At 39.9% G+C, this 18,474-nt stretch overlaps 35 non-coding genes across 35 annotated transcripts; all 35 read left to right on the top strand.

The window, feature by feature from the left end:
- The first annotated feature begins 274 nt into the window (after positions 1-274).
- On the top strand, positions 275-357 carry Trnal-cag (transfer RNA leucine (anticodon CAG)). The gene has a single exon. It is a non-coding gene; the product is annotated as a tRNA-Leu (tRNA).
- Positions 358-674: 317 nt separating this feature from the next.
- Positions 675-757, top strand: Trnal-cag (transfer RNA leucine (anticodon CAG)). The gene is given in 2 exon segments: positions 675-712; positions 722-757. It is a non-coding gene; the product is annotated as a tRNA-Leu (tRNA).
- Positions 758-1,074: 317 nt separating this feature from the next.
- Positions 1,075-1,157, top strand: Trnal-cag (transfer RNA leucine (anticodon CAG)). The gene has a single exon. It is a non-coding gene; the product is annotated as a tRNA-Leu (tRNA).
- Positions 1,158-1,474: 317 nt separating this feature from the next.
- Positions 1,475-1,557, top strand: Trnal-cag (transfer RNA leucine (anticodon CAG)). Its single transcript has one exon. It is a non-coding gene; the product is annotated as a tRNA-Leu (tRNA).
- Positions 1,558-1,874: 317 nt separating this feature from the next.
- Positions 1,875-1,957, top strand: Trnal-cag (transfer RNA leucine (anticodon CAG)). Its single transcript has one exon. It is a non-coding gene; the product is annotated as a tRNA-Leu (tRNA).
- A 720-nt stretch (positions 1,958-2,677) lies between these two features.
- On the top strand, positions 2,678-2,760 carry Trnal-cag (transfer RNA leucine (anticodon CAG)). The gene has a single exon. It is a non-coding gene; the product is annotated as a tRNA-Leu (tRNA).
- A 317-nt stretch (positions 2,761-3,077) lies between these two features.
- Positions 3,078-3,160, top strand: Trnal-cag (transfer RNA leucine (anticodon CAG)). Its single transcript has one exon. It is a non-coding gene; the product is annotated as a tRNA-Leu (tRNA).
- Positions 3,161-3,477: 317 nt separating this feature from the next.
- Trnal-cag (transfer RNA leucine (anticodon CAG)) lies at positions 3,478-3,560 on the top strand. The gene is given in 2 exon segments: positions 3,478-3,515; positions 3,525-3,560. It is a non-coding gene; the product is annotated as a tRNA-Leu (tRNA).
- A 317-nt stretch (positions 3,561-3,877) lies between these two features.
- On the top strand, positions 3,878-3,960 carry Trnal-cag (transfer RNA leucine (anticodon CAG)). The gene has a single exon. It is a non-coding gene; the product is annotated as a tRNA-Leu (tRNA).
- A 317-nt stretch (positions 3,961-4,277) lies between these two features.
- On the top strand, positions 4,278-4,360 carry Trnal-cag (transfer RNA leucine (anticodon CAG)). Its single transcript has one exon. It is a non-coding gene; the product is annotated as a tRNA-Leu (tRNA).
- Positions 4,361-4,677: 317 nt separating this feature from the next.
- On the top strand, positions 4,678-4,760 carry Trnal-cag (transfer RNA leucine (anticodon CAG)). Its single transcript has one exon. It is a non-coding gene; the product is annotated as a tRNA-Leu (tRNA).
- A 720-nt stretch (positions 4,761-5,480) lies between these two features.
- Positions 5,481-5,563, top strand: Trnal-cag (transfer RNA leucine (anticodon CAG)). The gene has a single exon. It is a non-coding gene; the product is annotated as a tRNA-Leu (tRNA).
- Positions 5,564-5,880: 317 nt separating this feature from the next.
- Trnal-cag (transfer RNA leucine (anticodon CAG)) lies at positions 5,881-5,963 on the top strand. The gene has a single exon. It is a non-coding gene; the product is annotated as a tRNA-Leu (tRNA).
- Positions 5,964-6,280: 317 nt separating this feature from the next.
- Positions 6,281-6,363, top strand: Trnal-cag (transfer RNA leucine (anticodon CAG)). Its single transcript is given in 2 exon segments — positions 6,281-6,318; positions 6,328-6,363. It is a non-coding gene; the product is annotated as a tRNA-Leu (tRNA).
- Positions 6,364-6,680: 317 nt separating this feature from the next.
- Positions 6,681-6,763, top strand: Trnal-cag (transfer RNA leucine (anticodon CAG)). The gene has a single exon. It is a non-coding gene; the product is annotated as a tRNA-Leu (tRNA).
- Positions 6,764-7,080: 317 nt separating this feature from the next.
- Trnal-cag (transfer RNA leucine (anticodon CAG)) lies at positions 7,081-7,163 on the top strand. The gene has a single exon. It is a non-coding gene; the product is annotated as a tRNA-Leu (tRNA).
- Positions 7,164-7,480: 317 nt separating this feature from the next.
- On the top strand, positions 7,481-7,563 carry Trnal-cag (transfer RNA leucine (anticodon CAG)). Its single transcript has one exon. It is a non-coding gene; the product is annotated as a tRNA-Leu (tRNA).
- Positions 7,564-7,880: 317 nt separating this feature from the next.
- Trnal-cag (transfer RNA leucine (anticodon CAG)) lies at positions 7,881-7,963 on the top strand. Its single transcript has one exon. It is a non-coding gene; the product is annotated as a tRNA-Leu (tRNA).
- A 317-nt stretch (positions 7,964-8,280) lies between these two features.
- Positions 8,281-8,363, top strand: Trnal-cag (transfer RNA leucine (anticodon CAG)). Its single transcript has one exon. It is a non-coding gene; the product is annotated as a tRNA-Leu (tRNA).
- Positions 8,364-8,680: 317 nt separating this feature from the next.
- Trnal-cag (transfer RNA leucine (anticodon CAG)) lies at positions 8,681-8,763 on the top strand. The gene has a single exon. It is a non-coding gene; the product is annotated as a tRNA-Leu (tRNA).
- Positions 8,764-9,080: 317 nt separating this feature from the next.
- Positions 9,081-9,163, top strand: Trnal-cag (transfer RNA leucine (anticodon CAG)). The gene has a single exon. It is a non-coding gene; the product is annotated as a tRNA-Leu (tRNA).
- Positions 9,164-9,480: 317 nt separating this feature from the next.
- Trnal-cag (transfer RNA leucine (anticodon CAG)) lies at positions 9,481-9,563 on the top strand. Its single transcript has one exon. It is a non-coding gene; the product is annotated as a tRNA-Leu (tRNA).
- Positions 9,564-11,076: 1,513 nt separating this feature from the next.
- Positions 11,077-11,159, top strand: Trnal-cag (transfer RNA leucine (anticodon CAG)). Its single transcript has one exon. It is a non-coding gene; the product is annotated as a tRNA-Leu (tRNA).
- A 317-nt stretch (positions 11,160-11,476) lies between these two features.
- On the top strand, positions 11,477-11,559 carry Trnal-cag (transfer RNA leucine (anticodon CAG)). The gene has a single exon. It is a non-coding gene; the product is annotated as a tRNA-Leu (tRNA).
- A 317-nt stretch (positions 11,560-11,876) lies between these two features.
- Positions 11,877-11,959, top strand: Trnal-cag (transfer RNA leucine (anticodon CAG)). The gene has a single exon. It is a non-coding gene; the product is annotated as a tRNA-Leu (tRNA).
- Positions 11,960-12,276: 317 nt separating this feature from the next.
- Trnal-cag (transfer RNA leucine (anticodon CAG)) lies at positions 12,277-12,359 on the top strand. The gene has a single exon. It is a non-coding gene; the product is annotated as a tRNA-Leu (tRNA).
- A 317-nt stretch (positions 12,360-12,676) lies between these two features.
- On the top strand, positions 12,677-12,759 carry Trnal-cag (transfer RNA leucine (anticodon CAG)). The gene has a single exon. It is a non-coding gene; the product is annotated as a tRNA-Leu (tRNA).
- Positions 12,760-13,873: 1,114 nt separating this feature from the next.
- Positions 13,874-13,956, top strand: Trnal-cag (transfer RNA leucine (anticodon CAG)). The gene has a single exon. It is a non-coding gene; the product is annotated as a tRNA-Leu (tRNA).
- A 1,513-nt stretch (positions 13,957-15,469) lies between these two features.
- Trnal-cag (transfer RNA leucine (anticodon CAG)) lies at positions 15,470-15,552 on the top strand. Its single transcript has one exon. It is a non-coding gene; the product is annotated as a tRNA-Leu (tRNA).
- A 716-nt stretch (positions 15,553-16,268) lies between these two features.
- On the top strand, positions 16,269-16,351 carry Trnal-cag (transfer RNA leucine (anticodon CAG)). Its single transcript has one exon. It is a non-coding gene; the product is annotated as a tRNA-Leu (tRNA).
- A 317-nt stretch (positions 16,352-16,668) lies between these two features.
- Positions 16,669-16,751, top strand: Trnal-cag (transfer RNA leucine (anticodon CAG)). Its single transcript has one exon. It is a non-coding gene; the product is annotated as a tRNA-Leu (tRNA).
- A 317-nt stretch (positions 16,752-17,068) lies between these two features.
- On the top strand, positions 17,069-17,151 carry Trnal-cag (transfer RNA leucine (anticodon CAG)). The gene has a single exon. It is a non-coding gene; the product is annotated as a tRNA-Leu (tRNA).
- A 317-nt stretch (positions 17,152-17,468) lies between these two features.
- Trnal-cag (transfer RNA leucine (anticodon CAG)) lies at positions 17,469-17,551 on the top strand. The gene has a single exon. It is a non-coding gene; the product is annotated as a tRNA-Leu (tRNA).
- Positions 17,552-17,868: 317 nt separating this feature from the next.
- Trnal-cag (transfer RNA leucine (anticodon CAG)) lies at positions 17,869-17,951 on the top strand. Its single transcript has one exon. It is a non-coding gene; the product is annotated as a tRNA-Leu (tRNA).
- Positions 17,952-18,268: 317 nt separating this feature from the next.
- On the top strand, positions 18,269-18,351 carry Trnal-cag (transfer RNA leucine (anticodon CAG)). Its single transcript has one exon. It is a non-coding gene; the product is annotated as a tRNA-Leu (tRNA).
- The last annotated feature ends 123 nt before the right edge of the window (positions 18,352-18,474 follow it).

The following is an 18,474-nucleotide window of genomic DNA, read 5'->3' as shown; positions in this document are numbered from 1 at the left end:
TTTTTCAAAACATTTCAATCTATCTTTATGGTTTCTTAAATATTCCACAGAAAAACATGTTATTTCTCAAGACCGTGACAAGTGCATCAGCGGGTAAGTGCGTAATGAGCTCCGTAACTCTGGTCGTAAGTTCTGGAGGAGATGTCACATCTCTTCTGAAAACACTTCTGAAGAAGGAAAATATTTTCATCCACGAAATGAAATTAACGACTGAAATTAATTCTAAACTTTAAACTGAATATCACATTTTGCAGGGCATACGGACGGATATTGTGTCAGGATGGCCGAGCGGTCCAAGGTGCTGCGTTCAGGGCGCAGTCCACTCTGTGGGCGTGGGTTCGAATCCCACTCCTGACAATATTTGCGTAAGAATAGCGTATCTGTTCTTGAAAAAAATTCCTTTTTCAAAACATTTCAATATATCTTTATGGTTTCTTAAATATTCCACAGAAAAACATTTTATTTCTCAAGACCGTGACAAGTGCATCAGCGGGTCAGTGCGTAATGAGCTCCGTAACTCTGGTCGAAATATCTGAAAGAGATGTCACATTTCTTCTGAAAACACTTCTGAAGAAAGAAAATATTTTCATCCACGAAATGCAATTAACGACTGGGATTAATTCTGAAATTTAAAATAAATATTACATTTTGTAGGGCATACGGACTGATACTGTGTCAGGATGGCCGAGCGGTCTAAGGCGCTGCGTTCAGGTCGTTATCCACTCTGTGGACGTGGGTTCGAATCCCACTCCTGACAGTATTTGCGTAAGAATAGCGTGTCTGTTCTTGAAAAAAATTCCTTTTTCAAAACATTTCAATCTATCTTTATGGTTTCTTAAATATTCCACAGAAAAACATTTTATTTCTCAAGACCGTGACAAGTGCATCAGCGGGTCAGTGCGTAATGAGCTCCGTAACTCTGGTCGTAAGTTCTGGAGGAGATGTCACATCTCTTCTGAAAACACTTCTGAAGAAGGAAAATATTTTCATCCACGAAATGAAATTAACGACTGGAATTAATTCTAAACTTTAAACTGAATATCACATTTTGTAGTGCATAGGGGCTGGTACTGTGTCAGGATGGCCGAGAGGTCTAAGGCGCTGCGTTCAGGTCGCAGCCCACTCTGTGGGCGTGGGTTCGAATCCCACTCCTGACAGTATTTGCGTAAGAATAGCGTATCTGTTCTAGAAAAAAATTCCTTTTTCAAAACATTTCAATCTATCTTTATGGTTTCTTAAATATTCCACAGAAAAACATGTTATTTCTCAATACCGTGACAAGTGCATCAGCGGGTCAGTGCGTAATGAGCTCCGTAACTCTGGTCGTAAGTTCTGGAGGAGATGTCACATCTCTTCTGAAAACACTTCTGAAGAAGGAAAATATTTTCATCCACGAAATGAAATTAACGACTGGAATTAATTCTAATCTTTAAAATGAATATTACATTTTGTACTGCATAGGGGCTGGTACTGTGTCAGGATGGCCGAGAGGTCTAAGGCGCTGCGTTCAGGTCGCAGTCCACTCTGTGGGCGTGGGTTCGAATCCCACTCCTGACAATATTTGCGTAAGAATAGCGTATCTGTTCTTGAAAAAAATTCCTTTTTCAAAACATTTCAATCTATCTTTATGGTTTCTTAAATATTCCACAGAAAAACATGTTATTTCTCAAGACCGTGACAAGTGCATCAGCGGGTCAGTGCGTAATGAGCTCCGTAACTCTGGTCGTAAGTTCTGGAGGAGATGTCACATCTCTTCTGAAAACACATCTGAAGAAGGAAAATATTTTCATCCACGAAATGAAATTAACGACTGGAATTAATTCTAAACTTTAAACTGAATATTACATTTTGTAGTGCATAGGGGCTGGTACTGTGTCAGGATGGCCGAGAGGTCTAAGGCGCTGCGTTCAGGTCGCAGTCCACTCTGTGGGCGTGGGTTCGAATCCCACTCCTGACAATATATGCGTAAGAAAAGCGTATCTGTTCTTGAAAAAAATTCCTTTTTCAAAACATTTCAATCTATCTTTATGGTTTCTTAAATATTCCACAGAAAAACATGTTATTTCTCAAGACCGTGACAAGTGCATCAGCGGGTCAGTGCGTAATGAGCTTCGTAACTCTGGTCGTAAGTTCTGGAGGAGATGTCACATCTCTTCTGAAAACACTTCTGAAGAAGGAAAATATTTTCATCCACGAAATGAAATTAACGACTGAAATTAATTCTAAACTTTAAACTGAATATCACATTTTGCAGGGCATACGGACGGATATTGTGTCAGGATGGCCGAGCGGTCCAAGGTGCTGAGTTCAGGGCGCAGTCCACTCTGTGGGCGTGGGTTCGAATCCCACTCAAGACAATATATGCGTAAGAATAGCGTATGTGTTCTGGTAAAAAAAATTTAGTTTTTCAAAACATTTCAATCTTTCTTTATGGTTTTTTAAATCTTCCATAGAAAAACATGTTATTTCTCAAGGCCGTGACAAGTGCATCAGCGGGTCAGTGCGTAATGAGCTCCGTAACTCTGGTCGTAAGTTCTGGAGGAGATGTCACATTTCTTCTGAAAACACTTCTGAAGAAAGAAAATATTTTCATACACGAAATGCAATTAACGACTGGGATTAATTCTGAACTTTAAAATGAATATTACATTTTGTAGTGCATACGGACGGATATTGTGTCAGGATGGCCGAGCGGTCTAAGCCGCTGCGTTCAGGTCGCAGTCCACTCTGTGGGCGTGGGTTCGAATCCCACTCCTGACAATATTTGCGTAAGAATAGCGTATCTGTTCTTGAAAAAAATTCCTTTTTCAAAACATTTCAATATATCTTTATGGTTTCTTAAATATTCCACAGAAAAACATTTTATTTCTCAAGGCCGTGACAAGTGCATCAGCGGGTCAGTGCGTAATGAGCTCCGTAACTCTGATCGTTAGTTCTGAGGGAGATGTCACATAGCTTCTGAAAACACTTCTGAAGAAAGAAAATATTTTCATCCACGAAATGAAATTAACGACTGGAATTAATTCTAAACTTTAAAATGAATATTACATTTTGTAGTGCATTGGGACTGATACTGTGTCAGGATGGCCGAGCGCTCTAAGGCGCTGCGTTCAGTTCGCAGTCCACTCTGTGGGCGTGGGTTCGAATCCCACTCCTGACAATATTTGCGTAAGAATAGCGTATCTGTTCTTGGAAAAAATTCCTTTTTCAAAACATTTCAATCTATCTTTATGGTTTCTTAAATATTCCACAGAAAAACATTTTATTTCTCAAGACCGTGACAAGTGCATCAGCGGGTCAGTGCGTAATGAGCTCCGTAACTCTGGTCGAAATATCTGAGAGAGATGTCACATTTCTTCTGAAAACACTTCTGAAGAAAGAAAATATTTTCATCCACGAAATGCAATTAACGACTGGGATTAATTCTGAAATTTAAAATAAATATTACATTTTGTAGGGCATACGGACTGATACTGTGTCAGGATGGCCGAGCGGTCTAAGGCGCTGCGTTCAGGTCGTTATCCACTCTGTGGACGTGGGTTCGAGTCCCACTCCTGACAGTATTTGCGTAAGAATAGCGTGTCTGTTCTTGAAAAAAATTCCTTTTTCAAAACATTTCAATCTATCTTTATAGTTTCTTAAATATTCCACAGAAAAACATTTTATTTCTCAAGACCGTGACAAGTGCATCAGCGGGTCAGTGCGTAATGAGCTCCGTAACTCTGGTCGTAAGTTCTGGAGGAGATGTCACGTCTCTTCTGAAAACACTTCTGAAGAAGGAAAATATTTTCATCCACGAAATGAAATTAACGACTGGAATTACTTCTAAACTTTAAACTGAATATCACATTTTGTAGTGCATAGGGGCTGGTACTGTGTCAGGATGGCCGAGAGGTCTAAGGCGCTGCGTTCAGGTCGCAGTCCACTCTGTGGGCGTGGGTTCGAATCCCACTCCTGACAATATTTGCGTAAGAATAGCGTATCTGTTCTAGAAAAAAATTCCTTTTTCAAAACATTTCAATCTATTTTTATGGTTTCTTAAATATTCCACAGAAAAACATGTTATTTCTCAATACCGTGACAAGTGCATCAGCGGGTCAGTGCGTAATGAGCTCCGTAACTCTGGTCGTAAGTTCTGGAGGAGATGTCACATCTCTTCTGAAAACACTTCTGAAGAAGGAAAATATTTTCATCCACGAAATGAAATTAACGACTGGAATTAATTCTAATCTTTAAAATGAATATTACATTTTGTACTGCATAGGGGCTGGTACTGTGTCAGGATGGCCGAGAGGTCTAAGGCGCTGCGTTCAGGTCGCAGTCCACTCTGTGGGCGTGGGTTCGAATCCCACTCCTGACAATATTTGCGTAAGAATAGCGTATCTGTTCTTGAAAAAAATTCCTTTTTCAAAACAATTCAATCTATCTTTATGGTTTCTTAAATATTCCACAGAAAAACATGTTATTTCTCAAGACCGTGACAAGTGCATCAGCGGGTCAGTGCGTAATTAGCTCCGTAACTCTGGTCGTAAGTTCTGGAGGAGATGTCACATCTCTTCTGAAAACACTTCTGAAGAAGGAAAATATTTTCATCCACGAAATGAAATTAACGACTGGAATTAATTCTAAACTTTAAACTGAATATTACATTTTGTAGTGCATAGGGGCTGGTACTGTGTCAGGATGGCCGAGAGGTCTAAGGCGCTGCGTTCAGGTCGCAGTCCACTCTGTGGGCGTGGGTTCGAATCCCACTCCTGACAATATTTGCGTAAGAAAAGCGTATCTGTTCTTGAAAAAAATTCCTTTTTCAAAACATTTCAATCTATCTTTATGGTTTCTTAAATATTCCACAGAAAAACATGTTATTTCTCAAGACCGTGACAAGTGCATCAGCGGGTCAGTGCGTAATGAGCTTCGTAACTCTGGTCGTAAGTTCTGGAGGAGATGTCACATCTCTTCTGAAAACACTTCTGAAGAAGGAAAATATTTTCATCCACGAAATGAAATTAACGACTGAAATTAATTCTAAACTTTAAACTGAATATCACATTTTGCAGGGCATACGGACGGATATTGTGTCAGGATGGCCGAGCGGTCCAAGGTGCTGAGTTCAGGGCGCAGTCCACTCTGTGGGCGTGGGTTCGAATCCCACTCAAGACAATATATGCGTAAGAATAGCGTATGTGTTCTGGTAAAAAAAATTTAGTTTTTCAAAACATTTCAATCTTTCTTTATGGTTTTTTAAATCTTCCATAGAAAAACATGTTATTTCTCAAGGCCGTGACAAGTGCATCAGCGGGTCAGTGCGTAATGAGCTCCGTAACTCTGGTCGTAAGTTCTGGAGGAGATGTCACATTTCTTCTGAAAACACTTCTGAAGAAAGAAAATATTTTCATACACGAAATGCAATTAACGACTGGGATTAATTCTGAACTTTAAAATGAATATTACATTTTGTAGTGCATACGGACGGATATTGTGTCAGGATGGCCGAGTGGTCTAAGCCGCTGCGTTCAGGTCGCAGTCCACTCTGTGGGCGTGGGTTCGAATCCCACTCCTGACAATATTTGCGTAAGAATAGCGTATCTGTTCTTGAAAAAAATTCCTTTTTCAAAACATTTCAATATATCTTTATGGTTTCTTAAATATTCCACAGAAAAACATTTTATTTCTCAAGGCCGTGACAAGTGCATCAGCGGGTCAGTGCGTAATGAGCTCCGTAACTCTGATCGTTAGTTCTGAGGGAGATGTCACATAGCTTCTGAAAACACTTCTGAAGAAAGAAAATATTTTCATCCACGAAATGAAATTAACGACTGGAATTAATTCTAAACTTTAAAATGAATATTACATTTTGTAGTGCATTGGGACTGATACTGTGTCAGGATGGCCGAGCGCTCTAAGGCGCTGCGTTCAGTTCGCAGTCCACTCTGTGGGCGTGGGTTCGAATCCCACTCCTGACAATATTTGCGTAAGAATAGCGTATCTGTTCTTGGAAAAAATTCCTTTTTCAAAACATTTCAATCTATCTTTATGGTTTCTTAAATATTCCACAGAAAAACATTTTATTTCTCAAGACCGTGACAAGTGCATCAGCGGGTCAGTGCGTAATGAGCTCCGTAACTCTGGTCGAAATATCTGAGAGAGATGTCACATTTCTTCTGAAAACACTTCTGAAGAAAGAAAATATTTTCATCCACGAAATGCAATTAACGACTGGGATTAATTCTGAAATTTAAAATAAATATTACATTTTGTAGGGCATACGGACTGATACTGTGTCAGGATGGCCGAGCGGTCTAAGGCGCTGCGTTCAGGTCGTTATCCACTCTGTGGACGTGGGTTCGAATCCCACTCCTGACAGTATTTGCGTAAGAATAGCGTGTCTGTTCTTGAAAAAAATTCCTTTTTCAAAACATTTCAATCTATCTTTATAGTTTCTTAAATATTCCACAGAAAAACATTTTATTTCTCAAGACCGTGACAAGTGCATCAGCGGGTCAGTGCGTAATGAGCTCCGTAACTCTGGTCGTAAGTTCTGGAGGAGATGTCACGTCTCTTCTGAAAACACTTCTGAAGAAGGAAAATATTTTCATCCACGAAATGAAATTAACGACTGGAATTAATTCTAAACTTTAAACTGAATATCACATTTTGTAGTGCATAGGGGCTGGTACTGTGTCAGGATGGCCGAGAGGTCTAAGGCGCTGCGTTCAGGTCGCAGTCCACTCTGTGGGCGTGGGTTCGAATCCCACTCCTGACAATATTTGCGTAAGAATAGCGTATCTGTTCTAGAAAAAAATTCCTTTTTCAAAACATTTCAATCTATCTTTATGGTTTCTTAAATATTCCACAGAAAAACATGTTATTTCTCAATACCGTGACAAGTGCATCAGCGGGTCAGTGCGTAATGAGCTCCGTAACTCTGGTCGTAAGTTCTGGAGGAGATGTCACATCTCTTCTGAAAACACTTCTGAAGAAGGAAAATATTTTCATCCACGAAATGAAATTAACGACTGGAATTAATTCTAATCTTTAAAATGAATATTACATTTTGTACTGCATAGGGGCTGGTACTGTGTCAGGATGGCCGAGAGGTCTAAGGCGCTGCGTTCAGGTCGCAGTCCACTCTGTGGGCGTGGGTTCGAATCCCACTCCTGACAATATTTGCGTAAGAATAGCGTATCTGTTCTTGAAAAAAATTCCTTTTTCAAAACAATTCAATCTATCTTTATGGTTTCTTAAATATTCCACAGAAAAACATGTTATTTCTCAAGACCGTGACAAGTGCATCAGCGTGTCAGTGCGTAATTAGCTCCGTAACTCTGGTCGTAAGTTCTGGAGGAGATGTCACATCTCTTCTGAAAACACTTCTGAAGAAGGAAAATATTTTCATCCACGAAATGAAATTAACGACTGGAATTAATTCTAAACTTTAAACTGAATATTACATTTTGTAGTGCATAGGGGCTGGTACTGTGTCAGGATTGCCGAGAGGTCTAAGGCGCTGCGTTCAGGTCGCAGTCCACTCTGTGGGCGTGGGTTCGAATCCCACTCCTGACAATATTTGCGTAAGAATAGCGTATCTGTTCTTGAAAAAAATTCCTTTTTCAAAACATTTCAATCTATCTTTATGGTTTCTTAAATATTCAACAGAAAAACATGTTATTTCTCAATACCGTGACAAGTGCATCAGCGGGTCAGTGCGTAATGAGCTCCGTAACTCTGGTCGTAAGTTCTGGAGGAGATGTCACATCTCTTCTGAAAACACTTCTGAAGAAGGAAAATATTTTCATCCACGAAATGAAATTAACGACTGGAATTAATTCTAATCTTTAAAATGAATATTACATTTTGTACTGCATAGGGGCTGGTACTGTGTCAGGATGGCCGAGAGGTCTAAGGCGCTGCGTTCAGGTCGCAGTCCACTCTGTGGGCGTGGGTTCGAATCCCACTCCTGACAATATTTGCGTAAGAATAGCGTATCTGTTCTTGAAAAAAATTCCTTTTTCAAAACATTTCAATCTATCTTTATGGTTTCTTAAATTTTCCACAGAAAAACATGTTATTTCTCAAGACCGTGACAAGTGCATCAGCGGGTCAGTGCGTAATTAGCTCCGTAACTCTGGTCGTAAGTTCTGGAGGAGATGTCACATCTCTTCTGAAAACACTTCTGAAGAAGGAAAATATTTTCATCCACGAAATGAAATTAACGACTGGAATTAATTCTAAACTTTAAACTGAATATTACATTTTGTAGTGCATAGGGGCTGGTACTGTGTCAGGATTGCCAAGAGGTCTAAGGCGCTGCGTTCAGGTCGCAGTCCACTCTGTGGGCGTGGGTTCGAATCCCACTCCTGACAATATTTGCGTAAGAATAGCGTATCTGTTCTTGAAAAAAATTCCTTTTTCAAAACATTTCAATCTATCTTTATGGTTTCTTAAATATTCCACAGAAAAACATGTTATTTCTCAAGACCGTGACAAGTGCATCAGCGGGTCAGTGCGTAATGAGCTCCGTAACTCTGGTCGTAAGTTCTGGAGGAGATGTCACATCTCTTCTGAAAACACTTCTGAAGAAGGAAAATATTTTCATCCACGAAATGAAATTAACGACTGGAATTAATTCTAAACTTTAAACTGAATATCACATTTTGTAGTGCATAGGGGCTGGTACTGTGTCAGGATGGCCGAGAGGTCTAAGGCGCTGCGTTCAGGTCGCAGTCCACTCTGTGGGCGTGGGTTCGAATCCCACTCCTGACAATATTTGCGTAAGAATAGCGTATCTGTTCTTGAAAAAAATTCCTTTTTCAAAACATTTCAATCTATCTTTATGGTTTCTTAAATATTCCACAGAAAAACATGTTATTTCTCAAGACCGTGACAAGTGCATCAGCGGGTCAGTGCGTAATGAGCCCCGTAACTCTGGTCGTAAGTTCTGGAGGAGATGTCACATCTCTTCTGAAAACACTTCTGAAGAAGGAAAATATTTTCATCCACGAAATGAAATTAACGACTGGAATTAATTCTAATCTTTAAAATGAATATTACATTTTGTACTGCATAGGGGCTGGTACTGTGTCAGGATGGCCGAGAGGTCTAAGGCGCTGCGTTCAGGTCGCAGTCCACTCTGTGGGCGTGGGTTCGAATCCCACTCCTGACAATATTTGCGTAAGAATAACGTATCTGTTCTTGAAAAAAATTCCTTTTTCAAAACATTTCAATCTATCTTTATGGTTTCTTAAATTTTCCACAGAAAAACATGTTATTTCTCAAGACCGTGACAAGTGCATCAGCGGGTCAGTGCGTAATTAGCTCCGTAACTCTGGTCGTAAGTTCTGGAGGAGATGTCACATCTCTTCTGAAAACACTTCTGAAGAAGGAAAATATTTTCATCCACGAAATGAAATTAACGACTGGAATTAATTCTAAACTTTAAACTGAATATTACATTTTGTAGTGCATAGGGGCTGGTACTGTGTCAGGATTGCCGAGAGGTCTAAGGCGCTGCGTTCAGGTCGCAGTCCACTCTGTGGGCGTGGGTTCGAATCCCACTCCTGACAATATTTGCGTAAGAATAGCGTATCTGTTCTTGAAAAAAATTCCTTTTTCAAAACATTTCAATCTATCTTTATGGTTTCTTAAATATTCCACAGAAAAACATGTTATTTCTCAAGACCGTGACAAGTGCATCAGCGGGTCAGTGCGTAATGAGCTCCGTAACTCTGGTCGTAAGTTCTGGAGGAGATGTCACATCTCTTCTGAAAACACTTCTGAAGAAGGAAAATATTTTCATCCACGAAATGAAATTAACGACTGGAATTAATTCTAAACTTTAAAATGAATATTACATTTTGTAGTGCATAGGGGCTGATACTGTGTCAGGTTGCCGAGCGGTCTAAGGCGCTGCGTTCAGGTCGCAGTCGACTTTGTGGGCGTGGGTTCGAACCCACTCCTGACAATATTTGCGTAAGAATAGCGTATCTGTTCTTGAAAAAAATTCCTTTTTCAAAACATTTCAATCTATCTTTATGGTTTCTTAAATATTCCACAGAAAAACATGTTATTTCTCAAGACCGTGACAAGTGCATCAGCGGGTCAGTGCGTAATGAGCTCCGTAACTCTGGTCGAAATATCTGAGAGAGATGTCACATTTCTTCTGAAAACACTTCTGAAGAAAGAAAATATTTTCATCCACGAAATGAAATTAACGACTGGAATTAATTCTAAACTTTAAACTGAATATCACATTTTGTAGTGCATAGGGGCTGGTGCTGTGTCAGGATGGCCGAGAGGTCTAAGACGCTGCGTTCAGGTCGCAGTCGACTTTGTGGGCGTGGGTTCGAACCCACTCCTGACAATATTTGCGTAAGAATAGCGTATCTGTTCTTGAAAAAAATTCCTTTTTCAAAACATTTCAATCTATCTTTATGGTTTCTTAAATATTCCACAGAAAAACATGTTATTTCTCAAGACCGTGACAAGTGCATCAGCGGGTCAGTGCGTAATGAGCTCCGTAACTCTGGTCGAAATATCTGAGAGAGATGTCACATTTCTTCTGAAAACACTTCTGAAGAAAGAAAATATTTTCATCCACGAAATGAAATTAACGACTGGAATTAATTCTAAACTTTAAACTGAATATCACATTTTGTAGTGCATAGGGGCTGGTGCTGTGTCAGGATGGCCGAGAGGTCTAAGATGCTGCGTTCAGGTCGCAGTCGACTTTGTGGGCGTGGGTTCGAACCCACTCCTGACAATATTTGCGTAAGAATAGCGTATCTGTTCTTGAAAAAAATTCCTTTTTCAAAACATTTCAATCTATCTTTATGGTTTCTTAAATATTCCACAGAAAAACATGTTATTTCTCAAGACCGTGACAAGTGCATCAGCGGGTCAGTGCGTAATGAGCTCCGTAACTCTGGTCGTAAGTTCTGGAGGAGATGTCACATCTCTTCTGAAAACACTTCTGAAGAAGGAAAATATTTTCATCCACGAAATGAAATTAACGACTGGAATTAATTCTAATCTTTAAAATGAATATTACATTTTGTACTGCATAGGGGCTGGTACTGTGTCAGGATGGCCGAGAGGTCTAAGGCGCTGCGTTCAGGTCGCAGTCCACTCTGTGGGCGTGGGTTCGAATCCCACTCCTGACAATATTTGCGTAAGAATAGCGTATCTGTTCTTGAAAAAAATTCCTTTTTCAAAACATTTCAATCTATCTTTATGGTTTCTTAAATTTTCCACAGAACAACATGTTATTTCTCAATACCGTGACAAGTGCATCAGCGGGTCAGTGCGTAATTAGCTCCGTAACTCTGGTCGTAAGTTCTGGAGGAGATGTCACATCTCTTCTGAAAACACTTCTGAAGAAGGAAAATATTTTCATCCTCGAAATGAAATTAACGACTGGAATTAATTCTAAACTTTAAACTGAATATTACATTTTGTAGTGCATAGGGGCTGGTACTGTGTCAGGATTGCCGAGAGGTCTAAGGCACTGCGTTCAGGTCGCAGTCCACTCTGTGGGCGTGGGTTCGAATCCCACTCCTGACAATATTTGCGTAAGAATAGCGTATCTGTTCTTGAAAAAAATTCCTTTTTCAAAACATTTCAATCTATCTTTATGGTTTCTTAAATATTCCACAGAAAAACATGTTATTTCTCAAGACCGTGACAAGTGCATCAGCGGGTCAGTGCGTAATGAGCTCCGTAACTCTGGTCGTAAGTTCTGGAGGAGATGTCACATCTCTTCTGAAAACACTTCTGAAGAAGGAAAATATTTTCATCCACGAAATGAAATTAACGACTGGAATTAATTCTAAACTTTAAACTGAATATCACATTTTGTAGTGCATAGGGGCTGGTACTGTGTCAGGATGGCCGAGAGGTCTAAGGCGCTGCGTTCAGGTCGCAGTCCACTCTGTGGGCGTGGGTTCGAATCCCACTCCTGACAATATTTGCGTAAGAATAGCGTATCTGTTCTTGAAAAAAATTCCTTTTTCAAAACATTTCAATCTATCTTTATGGTTTCTTAAATATTCCACAGAAAAACATGTTATTTCTCAATACCGTGACAAGTGCATCAGCGGGTCAGTGCGTAATTAGCTCCGTAACTCTGGTCGTAAGTTCTGGAGGAGATGTCACATCTCTTCTGAAAACACTTCTGAAGAAGGAAAATATTTTCATCCACGAAATGAAATTAACGACTGGAATTAATTCTAAACTTTAAACTGAATATTACATTTTGTAGTGCATAGGGGCTGGTACTGTGTCAGGATTGCCGAGAGGTCTAAGGCACTGCGTTCAGGTCGCAGTCCACTCTGTGGGCGTGGGTTCGAATCCCACTCCTGACAATATTTGCGTAAGAATAGCGTATCTGTTCTTGAAAAAAATTCCTTTTTCAAAACATTTCAATCTATCTTTATGGTTTCTTAAATATTCCACAGAAAAACATGTTATTTCTCAAGACCGTGACAAGTGCATCAGCGGGTCAGTGCGTAATGAGCTCCGTAACTCTGGTCGTAAGTTCTGGAGGAGATGTCACATCTCTTCTGAAAACACTTCTGAAGAAGGAAAATATTTTCATCCACGAAATGAAATTAACGACTGGAATTAATTCTAAACTTTAAACTGAATATCACATTTTGTAGTGCATAGGGGCTGGTACTGTGTCAGGATGGCCGAGAGGTCTAAGGCGCTGCGTTCAGGTCGCAGTCCACTCTGTGGGCGTGGGTTCGAATCCCACTCCTGACAATATTTGCGTAAGAGTAGCGTATCTGTTCTTGAAAAAAATTCCTTTTTCAAAACATTTCAATCTATCTTTATGGTTTCTTAAATATTCCACAGAAAAACATGTTATTTCTCAAGACCGTGACAAGTGCATCAGCGGGTCAGTGCGTAATGAGTTCCGTAACTCTGGTCGTAAGTTCTGGAGGAGATGTCACATCTCTTCTGAAAACACTTCTGAAGAAGGAAAATATTTTCATCCACGAAATGAAATTAACGATTGGAATTAATTCTAAACTTTAAAATGAATATTACATTTTGTAGTGCATAGGGGCTGATACTGTGTCAGGTTGCCGAGCGGTCTAAGGCGCTGCGTTCAGGTCGCAGTCGACTTTGTGGGCGTGGGTTCGAACCCACTCCTGACAATATTTGCGTAAGAATAGCGTATCTGTTCTTGAAAAAAATTCCTTTTTCAAAACATTTCAATCTATCTTTATGGTTTCTTAAATATTCCACAGAAAAACATGTTATTTCTCAAGACCGTGACAAGTGCATCAGCGGGTCAGTGCGTAATGAGCTCCGTAACTCTGGTCGAAATATCTGAGAGAGATGTCACATTTCTTCTGAAAACACTTCTGAAGAAAGAAAATATTTTCATCCACGAAATGAAATTAACGACTGGAATTAATTCTAAACTTTAAACTGAATATCACATTTTGTAGTGCATAGGGGCTGGTGCTGTGTCAGGATGGCCGAGAGGTCTAAGACGCTGCGTTCAGGTCGCAGTCGACTTTGTGGGCGTGGGTTCGAACCCACTCCTGACAATATTTGCGTAAGAATAGCGTATCTGTTCTTGAAAAAAATTCCTTTTTCAAAACATTTCAATCTATCTTTATGGTTTCTTAAATATTCCACAGAAAAACATGTTATTTCTCAAGACCGTGACAAGTGCATCAGCGGGTCAGTGCGTAATGAGCTCCGTAACTCTGGTCGTAAGTTCTGGAGGAGATGTCACATCTCTTCTGAAAACACTTCTGAAGAAGGAAAATATTTTCATCCACGAAATGAAATTAACGACTGGAATTAATTCTAATCTTTAAAATGAATATTACATTTTGTACTGCATAGGGGCTGGTACTGTGTCAGGATGGCCGAGAGGTCTAAGGCGCTGCGTTCAGGTCGCAGTCCACTCTGTGGGCGTGGGTTCGAATCCCACTCCTGACAATATTTGCGTAAGAATAGCGTATCTGTTCTTGAAAAAAATTCCTTTTTCAAAACATTTCAATCTATCTTTATGGTTTCTTAAATTTTCCACAGAAAAACATGTTATTTCTCAATACCGTGACAAGTGCATCAGCGGGTCAGTGCGTAATTAGCTCCGTAACTCTGGTCGTAAGTTCTGGAGGAGATGTCACATTTCTTCTGAAAACACTTCTGAAGAAAGAAAATATTTTCATCCACGAAATGAAATTAACGACTGGAATTAATTCTAAACTTTAAACTGAATATCACATTTTGTAGTGCATAGGGGCTGGTGCTGTGTCAGGATGGCCGAGAGGTCTAAGACGCTGCGTTCAGGTCGCAGTCGACTTTGTGGGCGTGGGTTCGAACCCACTCCTGACAATATTTGCGTAAGAATAGCGTATCTGTTCTTGAAAAAAATTCCTTTTTCAAAACATTTCAATCTATCTTTATGGTTTCTTAAATATTCCACAGAAAAACATGTTATTTCTCAAGACCGTGACAAGTGCATCAGCGGGTCAGTGCGTAATGAGTTCCGTAACTCTGGTCGTAAGTTCTGGAGGAGATGTCACATCTCTTCTGAAAACACTTCTGAAGAAGGAAAATATTTTCATCCACGAAATGAAATTAACGATTGGAATTAATTCTAAACTTTAAAATGAATATTACATTTTGTAGTGCATAGGGGCTGATACTGTGTCAGGTTGCCGAGCGGTCTAAGGCGCTGCGTTCAGGTCGCAGTCGACTTTGTGGGCGTGGGTTCGAACCCACTCCTGACAATATTTGCGTAAGAATAGCGTATCTGTTCTTGAAAAAAATTCCTTTTTCAAAACATTTCAATCTATCTTTATGGTTTCTTAAATATTCCACAGAAAAACATGTTATTTCTCAAGACCGTGACAAGTGCATCAGCGGGTCAGTGCGTAATGAGCTCCGTAACTCTGGTCGAAATATCTGAGAGAGATGTCACATTTCTTCTGAAAACACTTCTGAAGAAAGAAAATATTTTCATCCACGAAATGAAATTAACGACTGGAATTAATTCTAAACTTTAAACTGAATATCACATTTTGTAGTGCATAGGGGCTGGTGCTGTGTCAGGATGGCCGAGAGGTCTAAGACGCTGCGTTCAGGTCGCAGTCGACTTTGTGGGCGTGGGTTCGAACCCACTCCTGACAATATTTGCGTAAGAATAGCGTATCTGTTCTTGAAAAAAATTCCTTTTTCAAAACATTTCAATCTATCTTTATGGTTTCTTAAATATTCCACAGAAAAACATGTTATTTCTCAAGACCGTGACAAGTGCATCAGCGGGTCAGTGCGTAATGAGCTCCGTAACTCTGGTCGTAAGTTCTGGAGGAGATGTCACATCTCTTCTGAAAACACTTCTGAAGAAGGAAAATATTTTCATCCACGAAATGAAATTAACGACTGGAATTAATTCTAATCTTTAAAATGAATATTACATTTTGTACTGCATAGGGGCTGGTACTGTGTCAGGATGGCCGAGAGGTCTAAGGCGCTGCGTTCAGGTCGCAGTCCACTCTGTGGGCGTGGGTTCGAATCCCACTCCTGACAATATTTGCGTAAGAATAGCGTATCTGTTCTTGAAAAAAATTCCTTTTTCAAAACATTTCAATCTATCTTTATGGTTTCTTAAATTTTCCACAGAAAAACATGTTATTTCTCAATACCGTGACAAGTGCATCAGCGGGTCAGTGCGTAATTAGCTCCGTAACTCTGGTCGTAAGTTCTGGAGGAGATGTCACATTTCTTCTGAAAACACTTCTGAAGAAAGAAAATATTTTCATCCACGAAATGAAATTAACGACTGGAATTAATTCTAAACTTTAAACTGAATATCACATTTTGTAGTGCATAGGGGCTGGTGCTGTGTCAGGATGGCCGAGAGGTCTAAGACGCTGCGTTCAGGTCGCAGTCGACTTTGTGGGCGTGGGTTCGAACCCACTCCTGACAATATTTGCGTAAGAATAGCGTATCTGTTCTTGAAAAAAATTCCTTTTTCAAAACATTTCAATCTATCTTTATGGTTTCTTAAATATTCCACAGAAAAACATGTTATTTCTCAAGACCGTGACAAGTGCATCAGCGGGTCAGTGCGTAATGAGCTCCGTAACTCTGGTCGTAAGTTCTGGAGGAGATGTCACATCTCTTCTGAAAACACTTCTGAAGAAGGAAAATATTTTCATCCACGAAATGAAATTAACGACTGGAATTAATTCTAATCTTTAAAATGAATATTACATTTTGTACTGCATAGGGGCTGGTACTGTGTCAGGATGGCCGAGAGGTCTAAGGCGCTGCGTTCAGGTCGCAGTCCACTCTGTGGGCGTGGGTTCGAATCCCACTCCTGACAATATTTGCGTAAGAATAGCGTATCTGTTCTTGAAAAAAATTCCTTTTTCAAAACATTTCAATCTATCTTTATGGTTTCTTAAATTTTCCACAGAAAAACATGTTATTTCTCAATACCGTGACAAGTGCATCAGCGGGTCAGTGCGTAACGAGCTCCGTAACTCTGGTCGTAAGTTCTGGAGGAGATGTCACATCTCTTCTGAAAACACTTCTGAAGAAGGAAAATATTTTCATCCACGAAATGAAATTAACGACTGGAATTAATTCTAATCTTTAAAATGAATATTACATTTTGTACTGCATAGGGGCTGGTACTGTGTCAGGATGGCCGAGAGGTCTAAGGCGCTGCGTTCAGGTCGCAGTCCACTCTGTGGGCGTGGGTTCGAATCCCACTCCTGACAATATTTGCGTAAGAATAGCGTATCTGTTCTTGAAAAAAATTCCTTTTTCAAAACATTTCAATCTATCTTTATGGTTTCTTAAATTTTCCACAGAAAAACATGTTATTTCTCAATACCGTGACAAGTGCATCAGCGGGTCAGTGCGTAATTAGCTCCGTAACTCTGGTCGTAAGTTCTGGAGGAGATGTCACATCTCTTCTGAAAACACTTCTGAAGAAGGAAAATATTTTCATCCACGAAATGAAATTAACGACTGGAATTAATTCTAAACTTTAAACTGAATATTACATTTTGTAGTGCATAGGGGCTGGTACTGTGTCAGGATTGCCGAGAGGTCTAAGGCACTGCGTTCAGGTCGCAGTCCACTCTGTGGGCGTGGGTTCGAATCCCACTCCTGACAATATTTGCGTAAGAATAGCGTATCTGTTCTTGAAAAAAATTCCTTTTTCAAAACATTTCAATCTATCTTTATGGTTTCTTAAATATTCCACAGAAAAACATGTTATTTCTCAAGACCGTGACAAGTGCATCAGCGGGTCAGTGCGTAATGAGCTCCGTAACTCTGGTCGTAAGTTCTGGAGGAGATGTCACATCTCTTCTGAAAACACTTCTGAAGAAGGAAAATATTTTCATCCACGAAATGAAATTAACGACTGGAATTAATTCTAAACTTTAAACTGAATATCACATTTTGTAGTGCATAGGGGCTGGTACTGTGTCAGGATGGCCGAGAGGTCTAAGGCGCTGCGTTCAGGTCGCAGTCCACTCTGTGGGCGTGGGTTCGAATCCCACTCCTGACAATATTTGCGTAAGAATAGCGTATCTGTTCTTGAAAAAAATTCCTTTTTCAAAACATTTCAATCTATCTTTATAGTTTCTTAAATATTCCACAGAAAAACATGTTATTTCTCAATACCGTGACAAGTGCATCAGCGGGTCAGTGCGTAATTAGCTCCGTAACTCTGGTCGTAAGTTCTGGAGGAGATGTCACATCTCTTCTGAAAACACTTCTGAAGAAGGAAAATATTTTCATCCACGAAATGAAATTAACGACTGGAATTAATTCTAAACTTTAAACTGAATATTACATTTTGTAGTGCATAGGGGCTGGTACTGTGTCAGGATTGCCGAGAGGTCTAAGGCACTGCGTTCAGGTCGCAGTCCACTCTGTGGGCGTGGGTTCGAATCCCACTCCTGACAATATTTGCGTAAGAATAGCGTATCTGTTCTTGAAAAAAATTCCTTTTTCAAAACATTTCAATCTATCTTTATGGTTTCTTAAATATTCCACAGAAAAACATGTTATTTCTCAAGACCGTGACAAGTGCATCAGCGGGTCAGTGCGTAATGAGCTCCGTAACTCTGGTCGTAAGTTCTGGAGGAGATGTCACATCTCTTCTGAAAACACTTCTGAAGAAGGAAAATATTTTCATCCACGAAATGAAATTAACGACTGGAATTAATTCTAAACTTTAAACTGAATATCACATTTTGTAGTGCATAGGGGCTGGTACTGTGTCAGGATGGCCGAGAGGTCTAAGGCGCTGCGTTCAGGTCGCAGTCCACTCTGTGGGCGTGGGTTCGAATCCCACTCCTGACAATATTTGCGTAAGAATAGCGTATCTGTTCTTGAAAAAAATTCCTTTTTCAAAACATTTCAATCTATCTTTATGGTTTCTTAAATATTCCACAGAAAAACATGTTATTTCTCAAGACCGTGACA

This window comes from Argiope bruennichi, chromosome 8 (genome assembly GCF_947563725.1).
Source record: "Argiope bruennichi chromosome 8, qqArgBrue1.1, whole genome shotgun sequence".
Classification (NCBI taxonomy): Eukaryota; Metazoa; Arthropoda; class Arachnida; order Araneae; family Araneidae; genus Argiope; species Argiope bruennichi.
This window is presented reverse-complemented; position numbering and strand designations above follow the sequence as displayed.